This window comes from Callithrix jacchus, chromosome 8, assembly GCF_049354715.1.
Source record: "Callithrix jacchus isolate 240 chromosome 8, calJac240_pri, whole genome shotgun sequence".
Lineage (NCBI taxonomy): Eukaryota > Metazoa > Chordata > Mammalia > Primates > Cebidae > Callithrix > Callithrix jacchus.
Genome location: NC_133509.1, coordinates 81,664,791 through 81,687,079, shown reverse-complemented (window position 1 = coordinate 81,687,079; position 22,289 = coordinate 81,664,791). Strand labels below are relative to the sequence as shown.

At 36.9% G+C, this 22,289-nt stretch overlaps 1 protein-coding gene and 1 pseudogene across 4 annotated transcripts in view; one reads left to right on the top strand and one right to left on the bottom strand.

The window, feature by feature from the left end:
* MDGA2 (MAM domain containing glycosylphosphatidylinositol anchor 2) overlaps nt 1-22,289 on the top strand; it is an 871,115-nt gene that overhangs the window by 489,912 nt on the left and 358,914 nt on the right. The window lies entirely within an intron of this gene.
* On the bottom strand, nt 383-1,147 carry LOC100401782 (peptidyl-prolyl cis-trans isomerase A pseudogene; annotated as a pseudogene).

Genomic DNA, 22,289 nt, shown 5'->3' with positions numbered 1-22,289 from the left:
TAGTTAAATGTTAAAACTATTGCCAACCTTGATGGAAACTCAAAGAACAAAATACAAACATTGAAACTTGAAATAGAAGTAAAGTGCACATGAAAAGAATATAATTTGAAGTTGAATGAAGAAAAATTTTTATGCCACTGGTTTTAAATAGAATATGTACTATCATCATTTAACAGATACACCGCATTTTATGCCTAAATGTGAGAATTGTTAAACGCACAGGAGAGAAAAAGTGAGAACTTGGGTTTTATATCACACACATTCATTCCAGAATATATAAAATAAGTAAGAAAATGATACATTGTAACAGAAAACATAAACAATGCATTTGGTCTTGTCTCTACATTTTATAGCTAAATGACTGTGGGAAAGGCATGAAGTATTTTTATTTTTATTTTTATTTTTGTTGTTATTTCGTCTTTATTTCATAATCATAAACTTAACTCTGCAATCCAGCTAGGCATGGAAGAGAACAAGGAAAACATGGAACCCAAAGGGAACTGCAGCGAGAGCACAGATTTTAGGATACTGCGAGCACATGGGGTGGAGGGTGCTCTCCTGAGCTACAGAAGGAATGGTCTGGTGGTTAAGATAAAACACAATTCAAACTTATTAAAGTTGTCCACAGTCAGCAATGGTGATCTTCTTGCCATTCCTGGACTCAAAGCGCTCCATGGCCTCCACAATATTCATGCCTTCTTTCACCTTGCCAAAGACCACATGCTTGCCATCCAACCACTCAGTCTTGACAATGCAGATGAAAAACTGGGAACCATTTGTGTTGGGTCCAGCATTTGCCATGGACAAGATGCCAGGACCTGTATGCTTTAGGATGAAGTTCTCATCATCAAATTTCTCCCCGTAAATGGACTTGCCACCAGTGCCATTATGGCGTGTGAAGTCACCACCCTGACACATAAACCCTGGAATAATTCTGTGAAAGCAGGAACCCTTATAACCAAATCCTTTCTCTCCAGTGCTCATAGCACGGAAGTTTTCTGCTGTCTTTGGAACCTTGTCTGCAAACAGCTTGAAGGAGACGCGGCCCAAGGGCTCGCCGTCGACGGCATTGTCGAAGAACACGGTGGGGTTGACCATGGCTGCTACGACAAGGCTCCAGGCGGCGGCGGCGGCGGCGTCTGCAAAGCCGGCATGAAGTATTTTTAAACTCAGATTTCCTATTGTTAAAAACTAGTATAACAGTAATAATCTTGCAAAGTTGTGCCCGGGAGAGAGAGAGAGAGAGAGAGACAGAGTGAGAAAGAAAGAGAGAGATATTCACCTAACTTCCTAATTGTAATTCTAGGATAACTTAAAGCATCACTATCTCTGTGGCATTCCTTCATGTGCATCTTCAGTTCAGTACTATCGTTTTATTGTGAGTTTCCAGTTTATCATTAGCTGATTGCTTTATTTTGCCAGATCCAAGGGCTTATCTTGAAACTGTGCCTCCTAGAGAGGCCCAAGGGTTCAGTTAACCTAGTTGAATGAGAATTATTATTCCATGCAAAGGGATAATTCCTATTTCTAAAAGGCTCAACAACTTTTAAGTGTGAATACTATAAAAAATATATGTATATAAAATTGGGTGAATTAACTGCAATTCTTCATTGAAAACGTACTGATTACATTTTTCTGTTATACATGCACATAAAATGAACCTACTTTGAAAATACTTTTTGAAAAAAGCCTTTATTATTGGTAAGTCAGCAGAAGAAAAATGGAAAAAAGAATGACCCACATTCTTCTGGATGAGCTTAAGCCTGAACATTCTGGATCTGTTATTATTTAATTTAATCAGTGATGTCTCTCAAAATATTTAAAAACATTGTTGCTGTGTCTAGAAAATCTCTTTCAGTTAAATTTCAGCACTATTACCAGAATACCATTTTGCTATTTAGGATACAGTACAGTAAAATAGAAATATAATTATGGGAAATATGTGGACACATTTCTTAGACACTTCTTTGAGATAGAGTGCCAGGGAAGTGATTTTTGAGTTACTTGTGCTAAAACAACTTCATAAAATTTATTCTGTTTTTGATCTTAGTGGCTAAAGAGACAAGTCTGACCATTTAGTAATGAGACCATAAGACTAAATTATTGAAGACCACTATAGGAAGCCTTTTTCCTACTGTCTTTTATTGTTATACCATGTTTAATTTAGTTTTCTAATAAATTACAAGTAACAAATGGCATTTTCAGTGGCTATCTGAAGGGAGCCACTGAAAAGCACCCCAAGAAAGGGGTACAATTTTATCATTCTCTGACCTCTATCATTATCATGCTGTGAATCCAGGCTTGGACACCTTAAATAATGCCGTAATTCACTGACTTCACCAAAACTAATTAGTAGCTTTCTGTCTGCTAATATGGGAAAGCTAGTGTGCTGAGTCCTTCATATGCATTTTTCTATTTCACACATTCCCCCATGATACATATTATGAGAACCACCACTTCCCCATCTTAACTTACACATTGAGAGACCAAAGATAAACAGGATGACATAGTCTGCATCTTCAGAAAGTTCACAGGATACTGCAAAAGAATTCAGAATAATGAGGAATATTACATAGTCACATGGTTAAGATTCTAGTCTCTAGGACAAATGAGTCTGATTCTTAATCCACTCTATCTGTGAGACAATATGTAAGATTCCAGATATTAAAATAGTTGATAATGGTATGGTGGTTACCATACAATGTGATGACAAGTATTACAAAACATAAGCAAGTTAATACTTAAGTCTTAAAGTATGATTAGGATTTCCCCAAATAAGAATAAAAAGATTTCCTGAACTTGGGATTTTTAAACAATACAATGATAGGCTTCCAATGGGATTCAGATAGCTCTAACAGGAGGTTTATGTGAAAACTATATTGACAGCACCTGCCTTTGAAAGTAGGATTGCACCACTGGTGAGTTTTGGGGAAGGAATCTATAGCAGTGAGTATCAGTCTGTTTTTATACATGGCTTGTTACAAGACATCTTTGCTAAAGTTAATAGGCATACATGGTTGGCCTAGTTAGCTAAGACATTTAATAGCTAACTGAGAATGATTGAACATATTCTACAAAATAATGATTTTGTACAACTTGTTAAAGCTAAATTCAATACTTTTGTACAATAAACTCAATAGATTCTGAAGATATACTATTATTCATTTCTATATCTTTTTGTATTTATTTAATTATTTTTGAGACAGGGTCTCCCTCTGTCACCCAGGCTGGAGTGCAGTGGGCTTATCTCGGCTCACTGCAGCCACTGACTCCTGGGTTCAAGCAGTTCCCATGCCTCAGCCTCCCAAGTAGCTGGAACTACAAATGCGTGCCACCATACCAGGCTAATTTTTGCATTTTCTGTAGAGATGGGATTTTGCCATGTTGCCCAGGCTGGTCTCCAACTCCTGAGTTCAAGTGATCCACCCACCTTAGCCTCCCAAAGTTCTGGGCTTACAGGCATGAGCCACCTCATTTGACCCCATACCTCTTTTCAAAGAATTAGAAAAATAATTGTTTCTCTTCTGGTCTGTCACAAATTTCTCTTAGTCCATCTCACACTTTCTCAACTGCAATTGTCATTGCCTTGCCCTTATTATCAACTACTGATTGCAGAGTTCTTAAAGTCTGCACTTGAGCACAGCGCAGTGAATGATTTTAAATGCAGAGGCTTCATTAATTGCGTGGCTAGGATGGTGGTTTTTCTCCAGTATGCTTAGTAAGATGCAAGCAGTCCATTACTCACGATCTGGGATGGTTTTTCTCATTTATGTGAGCTGTAGTATTCTGTACTTGATTAGCATCCAGTTTTTCTGCCTTGGTATTCCCTCCCTCCCTAAGTGCTCATCACAGGTGGTTCATTTTACTCTGTTCTGACTCTGAGAAGAAAAGCTAAAAAATAGATATGGAATATATATATATATTTTTTTTTTAATTTTTTATTGGATTATAGGTTTTGGGGTACATGAGCAGAGCATGCAAGACAGTTGCGTAGGTACACACATGGCAGTGTGCTTTGCTTTTCTTCTCCCCTTCACCCACATTTGGCATTTCTCCCCAGGCTATCCCTCCCCACCACCCCCTCCCACTGGCCCTCCCCTTTTCCCCCCAATAGACCCCAGTGTTTAGTACTCCCCTTTCTGTGTCCATGTGTTCTCATTTTTCATCACCCACCTATGAGTGAGAATATGCGGTGTTTCATTTTCTGTTCTTGTGTCAGTTTGCTGAGGATGATGTTCTCCAGATTCATCCATGTCCCTACAAACGACACGAACTCATCATTTCTGATTGCTGCATAATATTCCATGGTGTATATGTGCCACATTTTTCCAATCCAGTCTATTATCAATGGGCATTTGGGTTGATTCCAGGTCTTTGCTATTGTAAACAGTGCTGCAATGAACATTCGTGTACATGTGTCCTTATAGTAGAACGATTTATAGTCTTTTGGATATATACCCAGTAATGGGATTGCTGGGTCAAATGGAATTTCTATTTCTAAGGCCTTGAGGAATCGCCACACTGTCTTCCACAATGGTTGAACTAATTTACACTCCCACCAACAGTGTAAAAGTGTTCCTTTTTCTCCACATCCTCTCCAGCATCTGTTGTCTCCAGATTTTTTAATGATCGCCATTCTAACTGGCGTGAGATGGTATCTCAATGTGGTTTTGATTTGCATCTCTCTGACCAGTGACGATGAGCATTTTTTCATATGATTGTTGGCCTCATATATGTCTTCTTTCATAAAGTATCTGTTCATATCCTTTGCCCACTTTTGAATGGGCTTGTTTGTTTTTTTCCTGTAAAACTGCTTGAGTTCTTTGTAAATTCTGGATATCAGCCCTTTGTCAGATGGGTAGACTGCGAAAATTTTTTCCCATTCTGTTGGTTGCCGATCCACTCTAGTGACTGTTTCTTTTGCCGTGCAGAAGCTGTGGAGTTTGATTAGGTCCCATTTGTCTATTTTGGCTTTTGTTGCCAGTGCTCTTGGTGTTTTGTTCATGAAGTCCTTGCCTACTCCTATGTCCTGGATAGTTTTGCCTAGATTTCCTTCTAGGGTTTTTATGGTGCCAGGTCTTATGTTTAAGTCTCTAATCCATCTGGAGTTAATTGTAGTGTAAGGTGTCAGGAAGGGGTCCAGTTTCTGCTTTCTGCACATGGCTAGCCAGTTTTCCCAACACCATTTGTTAAACATGGAATCCTTGCCCCACTGCTTGTTTTTGTCAGGTTTATCAAAGATTGTATAGTTGTATGTATGTTGTATTGCCTCCGGTGCCTCTGTTTTGTTCCATTGGTCTATATCTCTGTTTTGGTACCAGTACCATGCTGTTTTGATTACTGTAGCCTTGTAGTATAGTTTGAAATCCGGTAGTGTGATGCCCCCCGCTGTGTTCTTTTTGCTTAGAATTGACTTGGCTATGCGGGCTCTCTTTTGGTTCCATATGAAGTTCATGGTGGTTTTTTCCAGTTCTGTGAAGAAAGTCAATGGTAGCTTGATGGGGATAGCGTTGATTCTGTAAATTACTTTGGGCAGTATAGCCATTTTCACGATATTAATTCTTCCTAACCATGAACATGGAATGTTTCTCCATCTGTTTGTGTCCTCTCTGATTTCGTTGAGCAGTGGTTTGTAGTTCTCCTTGAAGAGGTCCCTTACGTTCCTTGTGAGTTGTATTCCAAGGTATTTTATTCTTTTTGTAGCAATTGCGAATGGCAGTTCGCTCTTGATTTGGCTTTCTTTAAGTCTGTTATTGGTGTAGACGAATGCTTGTGATTTTTGCACATTGATTTTATATCCTGAGACTTTGCTGAAGTTTTTTATCAGTTTCAGGAGTTTTTGGGCTGAGGCGATGGGGTCTTCTAGGTATACTATCATGTCGTCTGCAAATAGAGACAATTTGGCTTCCACCTTTCCTATTTGAATACCCTTTATTTCTTTTTCTTGCCTGATTGCTCTGGCTAGAACTTCCAGTACTATATTGAATAGGAGTGGTGAGAGAGGGCATCCTTGTCTAGTACCAGATTTCAAAGGGAATGCTTCCAGTTTTTGCCCATTCAGTATGATATTGGCTGTTGGTTTGTCATAAATAGCTTTTATTACTTTGAGATACGTTCCATCGATACCGAGTTTATTGAGGGTTTTTAGCATAAAGGGCTGTTGAATTTTGTCAAATGCCTTCTCTGCGTCAATTGAGATAACCATGTGGTTTTTGCTTTTGTTTCTGTTTATGTGGTGAATTACGTTGATAGACTTGCGTATGTTGAACCAGCCTTGCATCCCTGGGATGAATCCTACTTGATCATGATGAATAAGTTTTTTGATTTGCTGTTGCAATCGGCTTGCCAATATTTTATTGAAGATTTTTGCATCTATGTTCATCATGGATATTGGCCTGAAGTTTTCTTTTCTCGTTGGGTCTCTGCCGGGTATTGGTATCAGGATGATGTTGGTCTCATAAAATGATTTGGGCAGGATTCCCTCTTTTTGGATTGTTTGAAATAGTTTTAGAAGGAATGGTACCAGCTCCTCCTTGTGTGTCTGGTAGAATTCGGCTGTGAACCCATCTGGACCTGGGCTTTTTTTGTGAGGTAGGCTCTTAATTGCTGCCTCAACTTCAGACCTTGTTATTGGTCTATTCATAGTTTCAGCTTCCTCCTGGTTTAGGCTTGGGAGGACACAGGAGTCCAGGAATTTATCCATTTCTTCCAGGTTTACTAGTTTATGTGCATAGAGTTGTTTGTAATATTCTCTGATGATGGTTTGAATTTCTGTGGAATCTGTGGTGATTTCCCCTTTATCATTTTTTATTGCATCTATTTGGTTGTTCTCTCTTTTATTTTTAATCAATCTGGCTAGTGGTCTGTCTATTTTGTTGATCTTTTCAAAAAACCAGCTCTTGGATTTATTGATTTTTTGAAGGGTTTTTCGTGTCTCAATCTCCTTCAGCTCAGCTCTGATCTTAGTAATTTCTTGTCTTCTGCTGGGTTTTGAGTTTTTTTGATCTTGCTCCTCTAGCTCTTTCAATTTTGACGATAGGGTGTCAATTTTGGATCTCTCCATTCTCCTCATATGGGCACTTATTGCTATATACTTTCCTCTAGAGACTGCTTTAAATGTGTCCCACAGGTTCTGGCACGTTGTGTCTTCATTCTCATTGGTTTCGAAGAACTTCTTTATTTCTGCCTTCATTTCGTTGTTTACCCAGTCAACATTCAAGAGCCAGTTGTTCAGTTTCCATGAAGCTGTGCGGTTCTGGGTCGGTTTCTGAATTCTGAGTTCTAACTTGATTGCACTATGGTCTGAGAGGCTGTTTGTTATGATTTCAGTTGTTTTGCATTTGTTAAGCAGTGCTTTACTTCCAATTATGTGGTCAATTTTAGAGTAGGTGTGATGTGGTGCTGAGAAGAATGTGTATTCTGTGGATTTGGGGTAGAGAGTTCTGTAAATGTCCACCAGGTTTGCTTGCTCCAGGTCTGAGTTCAAGCCCTGGGTATCCTTGTTGATTTTCTGTCTGGTTGATCTGTCTAGTATTGACAGTGGAGTGTTAAAGTCTCCCACTATTATTGTGTGGGAGTCTAAGTCCTTCTGTAAGTCATTAAGAACTTGCCTTATGTATCTGGGTGCTCCTGTGTTGGGTCCATATATGTTTAGGATCGTTAGCTCTTCTTGTTTTATCGATCCTTTTACCATTATGTAATGGCCTTCTTTGTCTCTTTTGATCTTTGTTGCTTTAAGGTCTATTTTATCAGAGATGAGAATTGCAACTCCTGCTTTTTTTTGCTTTCCATTAGCTTGGTAAATCTTCCTCCATCCCTTTATTTTGAGCCTTTGTGTATCCTTGCATGTGAGATGGGTTTCCTGGATACAGCACACTGATGGGTTTTGGATTTTTATCCAATTTGCCAGTCTGTGTCTTTTGATTGGTGCATTTAGTCCATTTACATTTAGGGTTAATATTGTTATGTGTGAATTTGATACTGCCATTTTGATTCTAAGTGGCTGTTTTGCCTGTTAGTTGTTGTAGATTCTTCATTATGTTGAAGCTCTTTAGCATTCAGTGTGATTTTGGAATGGCTGGTACTGATTGATCCTTTCTATGTGTAGTGCCTCTTTTAGGAGCTCTTGTAAAGCAGGCCTGGTGGTGACAAAATCTCTGAGTACTTGCTTGTTCGCAAAGGATTTTATTCTTCCTTCACTTCTGAAGCTCAGTTTGGCTGGATATGAAATTCTGGGTTGAAAGTTCTTTTCTTTAAGAATGTTGAATATTGGCCCCCACTCTCTTCTGGCTTGTAGTGTTTCTGCCGAGAGATCTGCTGTGAGTCTGATGGGCTTCCCTTTGTGGGTGACCCGACCTTTCTCTCTGGCTGCCCTTAGTATTCTCTCCTTTATTTCAACCCTGTTGAATCTGACGATTATGTGCCTTGGGGTTGCTCTTCTTGCGGAATATCTTTGTGGTGTTCTCTGTATTTCCTGCAATTGAGTGTTGGCTTGTCTTGCTAGGTGGGGTAAATTTTCCTGGATGATGTCCTGAAGAGTATTTTCCAGCTGGGATTCATTCTCTTCGTCCCCTTCTGGTACACCTATCAAACGTAGGTTAGGTCTTTTCACATAGTCCCACATTTCTTGGAGACTTTGTTCATTCCTTTTTGCGCTTTTTTCTCTGATCTTGGTTTCTCGTTTTATTTCATTGAGTTGGTCTTCGACTTCAGATATTCTTTCTTCTGCTTGGTCAATTCGGCTATTGAAACTTGCGTTTGCTTCGCGAAGTTCTCGTATTGTGTTTTTCAGCTCCTTTAATTCATTCATATTCCTCTCTAAGGTATCCATTCTTGTTATCATTTCCTCGAATCTTTTTTCAGATCTTTTTTCAAGGTTCTTAGTTTCTTTGCATTGATTTAATACATGATCTTTTAGCTCACAAAAGTTTCTCATTATCCATCTTCTGAAGTCTAATTCCGTCATTTCGTCACAGTCATTCTCCGTCCAGCTTTGTTCCCTTGCTGGTGAGGAGTCTTGGTCCTTTCTAGGAGGCGATGTGTTCTGGTTTCGGGTATTTTCCTCCTTTTTGCGCTGGTTTCTTCCCATCTTTGTGGATTTGTCCGCTGGTCGTCTGCGTAGTTGCTGACTTTTCGTTTGGGTCTCTGAGTGGACACCCAGAATGTTGATGATGAAGTATTTCTGTTGCTTGGTTTTCCTTCTACCAGTCTAGCCCCTTCGCTGTACGACTGTTGAGGTCCGCTCCAGACCCTGCTTGTCTGGGGTGCACCTCTAGTAGCCGTGGCACAGCAAGGGATGCTACCAGTTTCTTTTTCTGCTCTCTTTGTCCCAGGATGATGCCTGCCTAATGACAGTCTTTTGGATATAGAGGGGTCAGGGAGCTGCTTGAGGAGACAGTTTGTACTTTATAGGGGTTTAATTGCTGAGCTGTGCACTCTGTTGTTCATTCAGGGCTGTTAGGCTGCTATGTTTGATTCTGCTGCAACACAGCTCATTAAACAACCCTTTTTTTTTTCTCAAATGCTCTGTGTTGAGGGGTTTGGGCTTTATTTTTGGATGTCCGATCAGGTGTCCTGCCCAGCTCAAAGGTAGACTAGCCACTGTTTGGCTGCCGAGGCTCCGCCCAGCTGTTGTGTGATTCGCGCTGTTCCTGCCGGCTCTGCTGTGGTCTCCGCCACGCCCTGCGGCGGAGTCTCTTCGTTGTAGCGTGTTGCCTCAGCAACGGCTGGCTGCGTCAGCAGTGGGCGTGTATCTCAGTTGGGGCGGGTTGCCTCGGCAACGGCTGGCTGCCTCAGCAGTGGGCGTGTATATCAGTTGGGGCGGGTTGCCTCCATAGTGGTGGACGCCCCTCCCCCACAGAGCGTCTCGGACCGTCTGCCCGGGATAGTTTGAAATCGCGGTTTTGTTCGTCCCACTGGGTATCCCAAACGATCTGTCCCTGCAATCCCCTGGGCTGGGCTACTGTGCAAGTCTCGTTCAGTCTCAAGTCCAGCCCTCTCAAGTCTCAGGTTGCCGGTTCAACAAGGCACCCGGACAAGCGCGCCCTGTGGGGATTGCTGGGTAGGGCCGACCGCCGCCGCCCCGGCTACCGGCTTCGCCAGGCAGACCTACTGCCTGGCGTCCCGTGTGTTTTTATACTTGGGAGTTTCCCTGTTCTGTGGGCAACAAAGATCAGTCTGGAAATGCAGCACTGACTCACCGTTTGCGAATTCAACGCGGGCTCCAATCCTGGGTTCTGGAATATTTTTTTCTGACTGTGATACATCAGGAGATTTATTATTTAACTATGATGTGTCCATTAATCACAAAGGTTGATCAGCAGATGAAAAAAGTGGGTAGAAAAGTAGCAACTCATAATAATAATGGGAGCATTTGTGTTATTCTTACTTTGGTAATCTTGTTTTCATGGACATAATGTCATTTTTCTAGTAAACAATTTCATTTGAAAAAGTAGTTAACACCTTAATCAAATGAAGATGTTCAAACAACAGATGCGACAACCGGAACTTTTTGAGACCATAAAAGGTAGCCCTAAGATAGCCTTTTCTAATAATGGATGCTATAAGAATTTGGGATAACATTTCTAGAATTTTCATATGCAAATGAATATATATGAATTATATATGTTTCCTAAATTTATATATTCAGAAGTTAATGCATTTTTGTAGGAAGAAATTTTTGCTTTCTTAAAATGAAATAAATATTAATTTATTTTATCGAGTCTTTAAAAATATAGCTCTATCAAAGTGTATGTAAGAACATGATGGTAGGTTTCTAGGGTTTCCATATTGCTTTTAAATTTTTGAAGTGCTAACATGGATGAGGTTATAGTCCTAAGGAGAAAAAACAGACACATGCTTGTGCACGCGTGCACGTGCACGCACACACACACCGATATGTATGTATATTGTTAGAGTGGCAAAATTTGCTACAAGTGTTTTTGAACTTAAAAGAGTTTTAACATTCAGTGGAAATATTATCTTTCCCTAAATCTAACAAGCATAGGGCAAGTCTCAACTTGGTGCATTTTCAGACAGTTGAGTGAATGAATGTCTCCTGAAAAACTGAGCTTATATAGAGGGGAAAAAAAGCCGCACTAACTGACCTCTAACTATATTGTATCAAAGAAGACAGTGTAATAAGATTGAAAATCCAATACACGTACATGTCTCCACATTGGATTTTCCACTATATTACCCAGCCAGTTATAGCTGTATTCAACTATGGTTGTGAAATGAAAATTAATTTAGATAGTTCCGTTGTGAGCTACTTTCTCTTTTTTTTTTCCTCCCCTGAAAATGTTTCTGTTGATAAAATTCATTTTATTAAGAGAGGAAAGGAAAGAAAAATATGTAGGATCATGCTTTTCTGAACATTAGGAGACTAAATGTTACATAATGTTGTGGGTATGCTAACTTTGTAGAGATGCACTTTTGCTTTTATTTTGTTGTTGTTGTTATGTTTACATAGCCAAAGATAATTTTTTAACGGCTATTTCTGGGAACTTTGACCTTACAGTCAAGTCAGTCTGTGAAGCAACTTAATTGAATTTCCTGTTTTTATATTTCCACCGGAGATTATAAGAAAAATTCCAAAGGACACATACCTTGAAGGTCGATGTGTTTATATAGTACAACATGTCCTGACTTTCCAATATTTCAGCCCAAAGGACAAGAAGGCCCTTCGACCCAAGTCATTGATTTTAATCAGGCTTGCTGTCCTGGGAGGCTGTGTATATTGCTATCAGTGAGACTGGTTACACATTTGTGCTATTTTACCACAGCAGCGTTGCAAAGGGTAATTAGGTTCCAACTCCTAGATCAGCAAAGTGGCCATGTCTAGGAACTGTATGGAAACAAAAGGGAGATCTGGCATGTTTCAGTTTGCACAAGTAAATTAATTCTAGCCTCATTTCGGCTGTAGTACAGATTTGATTTGAATTTATCACGTACTGTTTAGTAAATAGCAAGGAACCTGAGCTCTTCTGTAAGATGCTGCCACTCCCCTACAGCCAAAGCAACAGATAAAGGAGAGAAATGATGGAACTCGGTAGACAAATTCTGGAGAATTAATTGAAAAAGTGACATTTTACTAGGGTGTTGCAACACAGCCTCATTATTTCTTTTTGTTGCTACAGGAAGGTGTCTTTTAGGTGTTAATTATCACCATCTCAGTGAGAAAGGCCACCAAAAATGATTTTAGATATATTAAGTCCATCTCCTACCTGACAAAGTGATTAAATAGCTCTTTAAGTCTGTACTCCAAAAATCATGTATCTCCGTCTGTCACATTAATAATTTAAATATACGTTGAGATGTAAGATTTGTTTTTATGATTTAGGAAATGATGGGATTAAACTTAAATGGTGATTGTTTGTCTAACAGCAAAGGCATGCATTCTGTCATCATGAAACCTGCAAATCAATGACAGCATTTTTGTTTAAAAGGTGATGGGGAGGAAGAAAAGTAAATGGATTCAGAGTATCTCAGTTTGTTGTTAGGAAGAATAGAAATGACAGCTGCCTCGATATCAGCAGCTGTGGTTGTCATAAATAATATTTTTCACCTTTATCTTATGATTCTTCAGCAGAGGTACTTAAACCAGGTATATTCCATGGCTGTGGGGCAATAATCTCTATTGTTTCTTGTCAAGACACTCTGGGAGGAGTCTTTTCACAAAAGGGCAACATGATGGCTCTGAATTGTCCCTGCAGCATGAGTGAATGCAGTAGTAGCACTGATAGAATTGCTAATTCAGTGTGTGTTTGTGGCTGAGCTTATATGGGTGTTTCTATGTATGAGAGAGAGACCGGGATGGAGGGGATGGATATTGGGGTGAGACAGGGGTAGCGGGAAGAGAGAGAATGGGTGCAGCAGGATAGAGTGATATCAGGGTTGCAATCTCAGAATACCAGAGCCGTTGGCTCTCCTGTCTCCTTATCTTTAACTGAAAAATACCTCAAATTAAGTGAGCTGTCTCCAACAACAGCAAAGCTGTCTCTTGTTTGTAAGGACTGTGTAGACTACGGTACAGACAGAATTTGGTTGGGGTAGGGGAGTAGCCACAAGCATAAACACAACAAACTTTTCCTGATTTTACCTGAAGTTCAGTGAACGTTATGAATAAATGTTCACAAAACATTGAGTTTGTTGCATGTTCATGGTCATTCTCCAGCATGTTGGAAGGTTTGTTTTCTTTTGAGGAGAATATTTGAGGATTTTGCTGATCTGCTCTGTCATGCTAGAAATGAATCCCCTCTAATCATTTTTTTGAATAGATCAAGACTATTTCATTTTTGTTCTTGGTAATTTTACGGCTAGAAACATGTTTACACTTCATAGCCCGATTTATAGTGTTTTCCTAAGAAAAGAGTCTTATTTGTTACTGTGGAATAAATTCCCCCTAAACTTTATGGCTTAAAATAGTCAACATTTATTATCTCGAAGTTTATGTGGGTTAGGAATTCCTTCATTGCTTAGCTAGGTCTCCTATTTAGAGCCTCAGATAAAGCTGTCATCAATGTGTCATCTAGGAGAAGTTCTCCTTGGGGCAGATTCACTTTCAAGCTTACTCACATGATTGTTGGTGGACTTCAAGTGCTGTTCCCTCATAGCCTGTTTGCCAGAGATAGCAGATCCTTGTCATGTGGCAGCTCACAACATAGTAATCAGCTTCCCTTAGAGCAAGCAAGCAAGAGAGCAATAACGAACACCCAAGAAGGAAACCACACTGCCTTTGTAACATTATTTTTGAGGTGAAATTCTGTCACTTCTGCTGTATTCTCTTTGTTAGAAGTGAGTCAATAGGTCCAGCCCACATTCGAAGGAAAAAACTTACACAAAGACATGACTATCAGACAGAGGCAATCATTGGAGGATCCTTTTAGGAGCTGCTTATCACAAGTAGTGACGTGCAACCAACAATGCTACGAAACAAGCAAATAAAAAGAGTTTACTGAGTTATTTTTACTGAATCTCTAATGGGAAAATATTTTTTCCTTTAGATTATTTTTACATTCGTATTTTTACTACACTTTTTGTAATTTGATGGCGTATTTGGAACAGAAAAAATGTAGAGCAATAGGAGGACAGACACACACACACACACACACACACACACCCTACTTTAATAATAAAACATGAACAGTGTAGTTAAAATTCCCTCTGTACCCTTCATTTCCTGGGGATGACTGACATCCTGACTTTGGTGATTTTCTTCCAATATAATTACTTGTAATTTTGCTACATATATGCACTATTAACAATGTATTACTGTATTGTTTTAAAACTAAATGGTATCTTCATATTCTCCTGTTCATAAAATGTTAAAGATTGTTGGAAAGTGCATTGTTCATAACAGTCAAAAAATCTAAAACTTTTAAAAAGGAAACAACATATTTATTAATAGCAGAATGGACATATAAATTTTGATGTATTCATAAAGTTGAATATTATACACAGTGAAAATGAGCTAGAGTCACATATTAACATCGATTTATCTCACAACCATTAAATTGAAGAAAATATGTTTAATATATAATTTTACTCAACTAATTTTTAAGTAGTTCAATTCAAAGTTACTTGCTAAAAATGTGTATGTCACCTTTCCTGAAACTGAAGAAATTTTATCTTACACTTTGTTTCTTTGGTTTGCCAACTGTTTATTGGGGAAATTAAACAGAATGTTTCTGCAAACTCTTACAGTGTAAGAGTTACAGTGTAAACTCTTAAATCTGTATATTTAAGAGTGTAAAAGTTTACACTCTTAAAAGTATAAGCTTTTAAATTACTAATTCCAAGCATCTCTTATGATTTTGGTCATTGTATTGTTAAGTATAGCTGGGATTTTTATAGGTTTATTCAATTCAAAGTTTAGTGTTCTGAGAGCAAATTATTCTTGTTTTTTTTCTTTCATATTTTATTCTGAATGCCTAGAGAATTGATAGATGTAGTTGTGCCCCCATTTCCCTACCTCATTTCTTTTTCTTACAATTGGGAAAATTGCAGCAGCTGTGGCAAACTATTTACATTTTAAATAATAACATGTGTAAATAGCATCTTTCTAACTCTTCATTATTGGCAGCAGAAATAAATGGGAATATTGGCCCAGGCTTATTGTAGAAACAGAGTCACATTCAGAATGAGATAAAACAAATGATTATAAACTCACAGCAGAACAAGAGAACAGATTATTAAAAGAAGGTGGTAATAATGATAATCAATAATACATAATAATCCTAGAAAATCGAAGTAATCCAGCAGATATATTTGTTTGGGGAGGATTAGATTTCATCTGATGGTTTACAAATGCTGAGCAATTTGGGAAGGATTAAATTAGTAGATGTTTTAATGACAGTTAAAAGTCAACTAGTGATTAAGGCACATTGGTTAATAGCATGAGCTTGACTGTCTGGGTTTGAAAAATAAGCTCAATTACTTAATAACCGTGGAATCTTGACAATTTCCTAAACACTTCAGTTCTATTTCCTTGCTTGTAATCCTTATATGCATCATAGGATTTCTTGGAATATTGAGTCAATTTTCACAAAGCATGTAGAAAAGTAATTAGGCTACAGTAAGCACCCTATACATGTTAGCTTTTATTAGTGAAGCATGTATGTGTAGATTTCGATTATTTGGAAAATAATTTGGTAATATAGGTTTATAAGAAAGTTGATATTTAATAGGGCAAGTCCTTCTCCCCTTTTGCAAGTTTGTCTTATAATTTTGGTAATTTATTCTTTAACATGAATTTTTAAATTAATAAAATTAATAAGCCAAATTCCATAAAGTAATCTTTATGTAATCATTGCATTACATTTATATATTGATATGGGGTAGGAGTTTCTCCTTTACAATAGTGAATATTTTTGTCTATGACCATAGAAATTGTTTCAGTTATTTAGATCTTTTTCTCAAAAACTAAAAAAATATTCTAATTATGTTCTTAATAGTTTTGAATTTATTTTGTTTTATTTCGCTCTGAATTTTTATGGAATCTGTTGTTTTCATGAATGGAATTTTTTTACTTTTTTCTAAATGAGTGTTGGTGCATGAACATATGTACACATGCTGAGTTTTATGTATTAAGCTTGCATATAGCAAGTTTAATGAACTTTATTATTTCTAAACTGATAATTATATAGTTAATTTTTTTATTATAAAAAATTCTGATAATGATAGAAGATTAGACTCATTTCTTCCCTTCCAGTGACTGTCTCCTATATGTTTTTCTTGTGAAATTTATTGGTTTAAAAAGTGAAACAAAATATTTTCTGAAGGTTCTTTAGATTTTTCCATTCAGTGTGATGTTAGCTGTATGTTTGTGATGATAGATTATTTTCAATTATGGTAAGAAATTGGTATGGTATTTCCTATTTTGGAAAGCCTTTCGTCCTAATTATAAATACTTATTGAGATGTTTGAATGTTTTTTTATGTCTGCATTGATTTGTCATCTATATTTGTGGGGTGTTTTTTTCTATCTTTTATCTTAATGCTGCTAATTATAGTACTCAATTTCCAAATGTCAAATTTTACTGATATTTCTGTGATAAACACAATTAACAATGATGCTTGCTAATACTTAAGATTTTTGAATATGTTTATAAATAAGATTTATAATCATAAATGAGATTAGCTAAATATTCTTTCTCCTATGGTGTTAACGAGTTTTAATGTTAGGATTATGTTAGCCACATGAAACAGATTTTTCTTTCCTAGGTAATTTGGTAAACATTTACTGTAAACTATCTACATGTTTCTTTTTACAGTTTTGACTCACATGAAGTTTTATTTAGTTTCAATTCTATTCACGTCATTTCCTCTTGAGTCAATTTTGATTATGTGTACAAATGGTTATAATATATATATTGCCATCACATAATAATGTATAATAATAGGCAAATTGCTTCAACTTTCTGACCTTTAGCTTCATTAACTACAAAATGGAAGTATTACTAGCACCTAAAGCATAGGAGTGCTTTTAGAATTAAGATAATACATGTAAAGTGATTAAAGAATACCACTGACATATAGTTTGTCATTGTTTCCAGAATAACTATTCTGTGTTATAAAGTAATGACACACTTTATCACTATTGCCTTGTTTTTCTATGCTAATAGTGCTACCATAACATTATTCTGGTTAATATTTTCTTTCTCCTATTTATCTTTTTTATTAAAAAACTTTATAAAATAATGTTAACATGGTGTTTTTCTTTTTGTTTTTTTTTTTTTTTTTTTTTTTTTAAACGGAGTTTCGGTCTTGTTACCCAGGCTGGAGTGCAGCGGCACGATCTCGGCTCACCGCAACCTCTGCCTCCTGGGTTCAGGCAATTCTCCCGCCTCAGCCTCCCGAGTAGCTGGGATTACAGGTGTGCACCACCATGCCCAGCTAATTTTTTGTATTTTTAGTAGAGACAGGGTTTCACCATGTTGACCAGGATGGTCTCGATCTCTAGACCTCGTGATCCACCCGCCTTGGCCTCCCAAAGTGCTGGGCTTACAGGCTTGAGCCACCGCGCCCGGCCAACATTGTGTTTTATGTATGTCTCCTGTAAAAGATCATTAGACTCTTTGAAAAGCAAATGTTTGTCTTTTATTGTCAAGTTACTTTATTGAGACTAACATATATTTGACATATCTAGAATATTATTAATTTCTATTTTATGTGGTTTGCTTCATTTTACTTCTTTCATACCATTTATTTGATTATTTTAGTTTTACATATTTTGATGGGTTTTAAATTCACACATTCTATTTTTACATTTTAACAAGTAAAGTTTAAGCATACATATCAAAATTCTATGTTAAACACTGATCAGTGTCTCAGTTCCCTTCATGATATATATGTTTTAGATATCTACATTCAATTTGGTCTTCTATGTGCTACAAGTCTATTAGTATAATTTAAAACTTTTAATATAGTAGTATTACTACTGAAAATTGAAGAGAATATTATGCTCTACCTTTATAAAACAATTATTTCACCTTAAGTATCATCTAATTAGTTGTATTTTTAAGGAAGTGAGAAGATACTAACATAGAATGATATTTGTTTTATATAGCCACATTGGTATCAAGAAGCAAAAATTCCTTTGAAAAACGTAAATGTTGCTAGTCTTACAGGTTATGAAATAGTATAAGAACTTTGGGGAGAAAGAGGATATAGAAATGCATCTGGCCTGCATGGCTATTTAATAAAATAACACAAAGTTATACCAGTGTCAATTTATAAAATTTGTCATTCTCTGGGTTGATTTTACATGGACAATAAAATGTGCTAAAAGATATCAGTAGAGTTATAAGTTGTAGCTGCTGGATTGTTTCACCCTACTATTATCTACAAAGCAATTATTCATGAATAAAAACATCTTGACTAGCTTTCAAGGATATATTGACCACAGATACATTTTAATTAAGGAATATCAAAGCAAAAGAGTTTAAATCAACAAGACAGTGTTAAAACAGAGTGAAGTTTAAACAGTACACAATTATAAAATTTATGAAAATAAATGTTTTTGTTTCACTTTCATGCATACACACATTGATTTCAAAATTTATTTATATTGTATATAGAGTGAATATATAAAAGAGGAAATAGAGTCTTTCCTCTAAATTGCATAGAAAGAGGATTTAAGCCAGTATTTATTAAGAGGAGAAATTATCATGGAAGTCATATTTCTGGAATTGATGTCTAAGTAGAGACCGTAATAACTACGTAACAGGAACGCAAAGTGGAAGTGGAGGTTTCTAGGTAGAGGAAAGTATAATATACAAGGCACAGAAGCAAGAGAACCCATGGGATTTTGATGTCAGGAAGACCTTGATTCAAAATTTGTTTCTGAACTATTTTGTAGAAGTCATTTTATTTCAAATACCTATATAATCTCTAATAATAATGTCTATCTCAAATTTATGTTTTAGAGATTTGCTATACATATGTGTGTTTGTGTGTGTGTGTGTGTTGTGCAATTCCTAGCCCAAAGTAAGTGACCAATAAATATGCTATTATAATTATTGTTGCAGTGTTTGATATAGTTATTACTGTTGCTTATTTAAGGTACTGGAATTAGTTCAACATAATTAGAGCACATCTAAAATGAAAGAGTAGTAAGAATTAAAGTAGGAGAAAAAGGTAAACTAGGGCAGATCATGAAATACCTTGTCCTCATTAAAACATGCTAACATGACTTTGAGGCAGTAGAGAGCTATTGAAATGTCAAAATTGGAATATAGAAAGCTCTCTCTTGCTGTAGTGTGATGAATGAATGTAGGGGCCGGTGGAATGAAACGGAAAGAAGAAATGCTTATAACATAAGTAAGAGATGGTGTGGGCCTAAATCGTGGCAGATGCAGTAGAGGTTGGTAAAATTGGAGAGATACTTAGGGGTTCAACTGTGCTAGGCTTAGTTATTAGATCCAGTGGTTGAATTGGAATGAATCAAGGCTGATGAAGGTGTCTCAAACATAGAAAATTAAATAGATGAGGACACAGTTCCTGGGAAAAACAGAGGGGCAAGCCCATATGCAGGGGAAGATAATGAGTCTAATTTTGTACATGTGTAGATAAAAAGGTTCCCAGAACAACCAAATATATGTGTCTAAGCAAGCAGTAGTTTGAACTGGACTTCAGTTTAGGAGACATGTCAACTGAAGGTGAAGAATTAGATATCAGCATTTAGATGAAAGCTAAAATCATGAAGTGAATTAAATTGAATTGAAGTTCTTTAAAGAGTGAGAACACACCTGAAAAATACCCAGCTATTTTAAAATATCAAATGGAATAGAATTCACACAAAAAAATTCCAAAAAAATTAGTTTAATTTTAGAGCAGATTTGTATGTGAATTTCATTAAGAAAGAGTAATATATAAGACTGTATGAGTTATAGTTCTTGTAATATGTTGGTGTCATTTTCAACTAACTGAAAATGTCAACTGTGAAGACCAATTTGGCCTTAAAGTATACATCTTTGGTTACTGTCTTAGTCTGTTCAGTCTGCTGGATAATACTGTAGATTGGGTGTAAACAATAGAATTTTGTTTTCTCCTGGTTCTAGAGGTGGGAAGTTCACGATTAAAATAACTGCCCTGTGAGCCTCCAGTGAAGCTCTCTTCCTGCCTTGCTGATGGATGGCTTCTTTCTGGGTCCTCTTCTGCTGGCCTTTCCACTGGGTGCATGTATGCCTAGTGTCTCTTCTTATGAGGACCCCAGTCCTATTGGATTAAGACCCCACCTTTATGACCTTATTTAACTTTAATTACATCCTTAAAGGCCCTATTTCCAAATAAAGCCACATCGAGGGTTAGGGCTTCAACATATTAATTTGGGATAACTTAGTCTTTAACAGTTACGATATCAAAATGAGTTGAAAATCTGCTGTAGGATTAAAGCTGCCTCAATGAAATAACTATTACAAGAAAAAATCTAGCCCTTAAGAGTATTCTATATAAAGAGAGGAGAATATCCTGATATCATAGATAAACCGAAGAATAAAATATTGAGGGTGCCTGCTCCCACACATACTTGGAACAATTCCTAGCACAGATTAAGGCATTAAACTATTAAGTTTTGAATGAACACTAAATGAAAAAGTTACTGTTTGATTAGTTCGTCAGCAAATAAATGTAGACAATTAGAAGTTTATATACAGCAACTAAGAAAGAATTCAGTTTCAACTTTTTAATACAAATAAGAATAAAATTAAAGATCAGTCTAAATACCTTTTCAGTGTCACACAGTTATTTAACAGAAAAATTTTGTAATTTTTATTTCATCCATGCTAGTTCATTATGTATATTGGTTGACAGGCATAACAGTATAATATGACTACAAAGCAAAGTATGAAAATAGAAATCAGGAGAGAAAAACGACCAAGAAACATGATGTTCACTTACTTCATAGAAAAAAATCATTGAAAAGACAAAAGTAAGCTTCAACTAAATGGAAATTCATAGCTGTCATCTATGAATTTGAAGTGAGAAGTAGTAAACTCTTGTTTCTAAAAATCATAAGTTAAAATTATATTAATATATTTATGATGAAGTAAAAAGCATAGTGATATAAATGAAAGGATTCAGAATAGAATAATTTGCTGAGGATTATGGCTTCCTGCTACTTCCATGTTCCTGCAAAGGATGTGATCTCATGCTTTTTTATGGCTGCATAGTATTCCATGTGCCACATCTTCTTTATCCAGTCTATCATTGATGGTCATTTGGGTTGGTTCCAAGGCTTTGTGATTGTAAATAGTGCTACAGTGAAACACACAAGAAAACCAAACACCACATGTTTTCACTGATAAGTGGAAGTTGAGCAATGAGAAAATGTGGACACAGGGAGGGGAACAACAGACCCTGGGGCCTATTGGGGAATGGGGGAAAGGAGAAGGGAGAGCATTAGGACAGATATCTAATGCATGCAGGGCTTAAAACCTATGTGATGAGTTGATAGGTACAGCAAACCACCATGACTCATGTATGTATACCTATGTAACAAGCCTGCACATCTATCTTGAAATTTAAAGTAAAATAAAGATTTTTTAAAAATAATAGAATAAAAGGAATCACTACACTGTCTTCCACAATGCTTGAACTGATTTACACTACTACCCAATATATAAACAATCTTTTTTCTCTGCAACCTTGCCAGCATCTGCTGTGTTTTGTTTTGTGATGAAGTCTAGCTCTGTCACCCAAACTGGAGTGCAGTGATGTAATCTTGGCTCACTGCAACCTTTGCCTCCTGGGTGCAAACATTTCTCTGGCCTCAGCCTATAGGTGCATGCCACCATGCACGGCTAATTTTTATATTTTTAGTAGAGACGGGGTTTCACTATGTTGGCCAGACTGGTCTCGAATTCCTGACCTTGTGATCCGCCTGCCTTGGCCTCCCAAAGTGCTAGATTACAGGCACGAGTTTAATAGCCATTCTGACTGCTGTGAGATAGTATTTCATTTTGATTTTGATTTGCATTTCTCTACTGATCAGTGATGTTGAGCTGCTTTTCATGTGCTTATTGGCTACATGTATGTCTTCAGAAAATTTTCTGTTCCTGTCCTTTGCCCAGTTTTTATGGGGTTGTTTTTCTCTTGTAATTTTGTTTAGATTTCTTACAGATGCTAGACAGCAGACCTTTGTTAGATGAATAATTTGCAGAACTTTGTCCCATTCTGTAGGTTGTCTGTTTCCTCTGTTGTTTAGTTTCTTTTGCTGTGCAGAAGCTCCTTAGTTTAATGAAATCCCACTTGTCAATTTTTGCTTTTGTCACAATTGCTTTTGGTATCTCT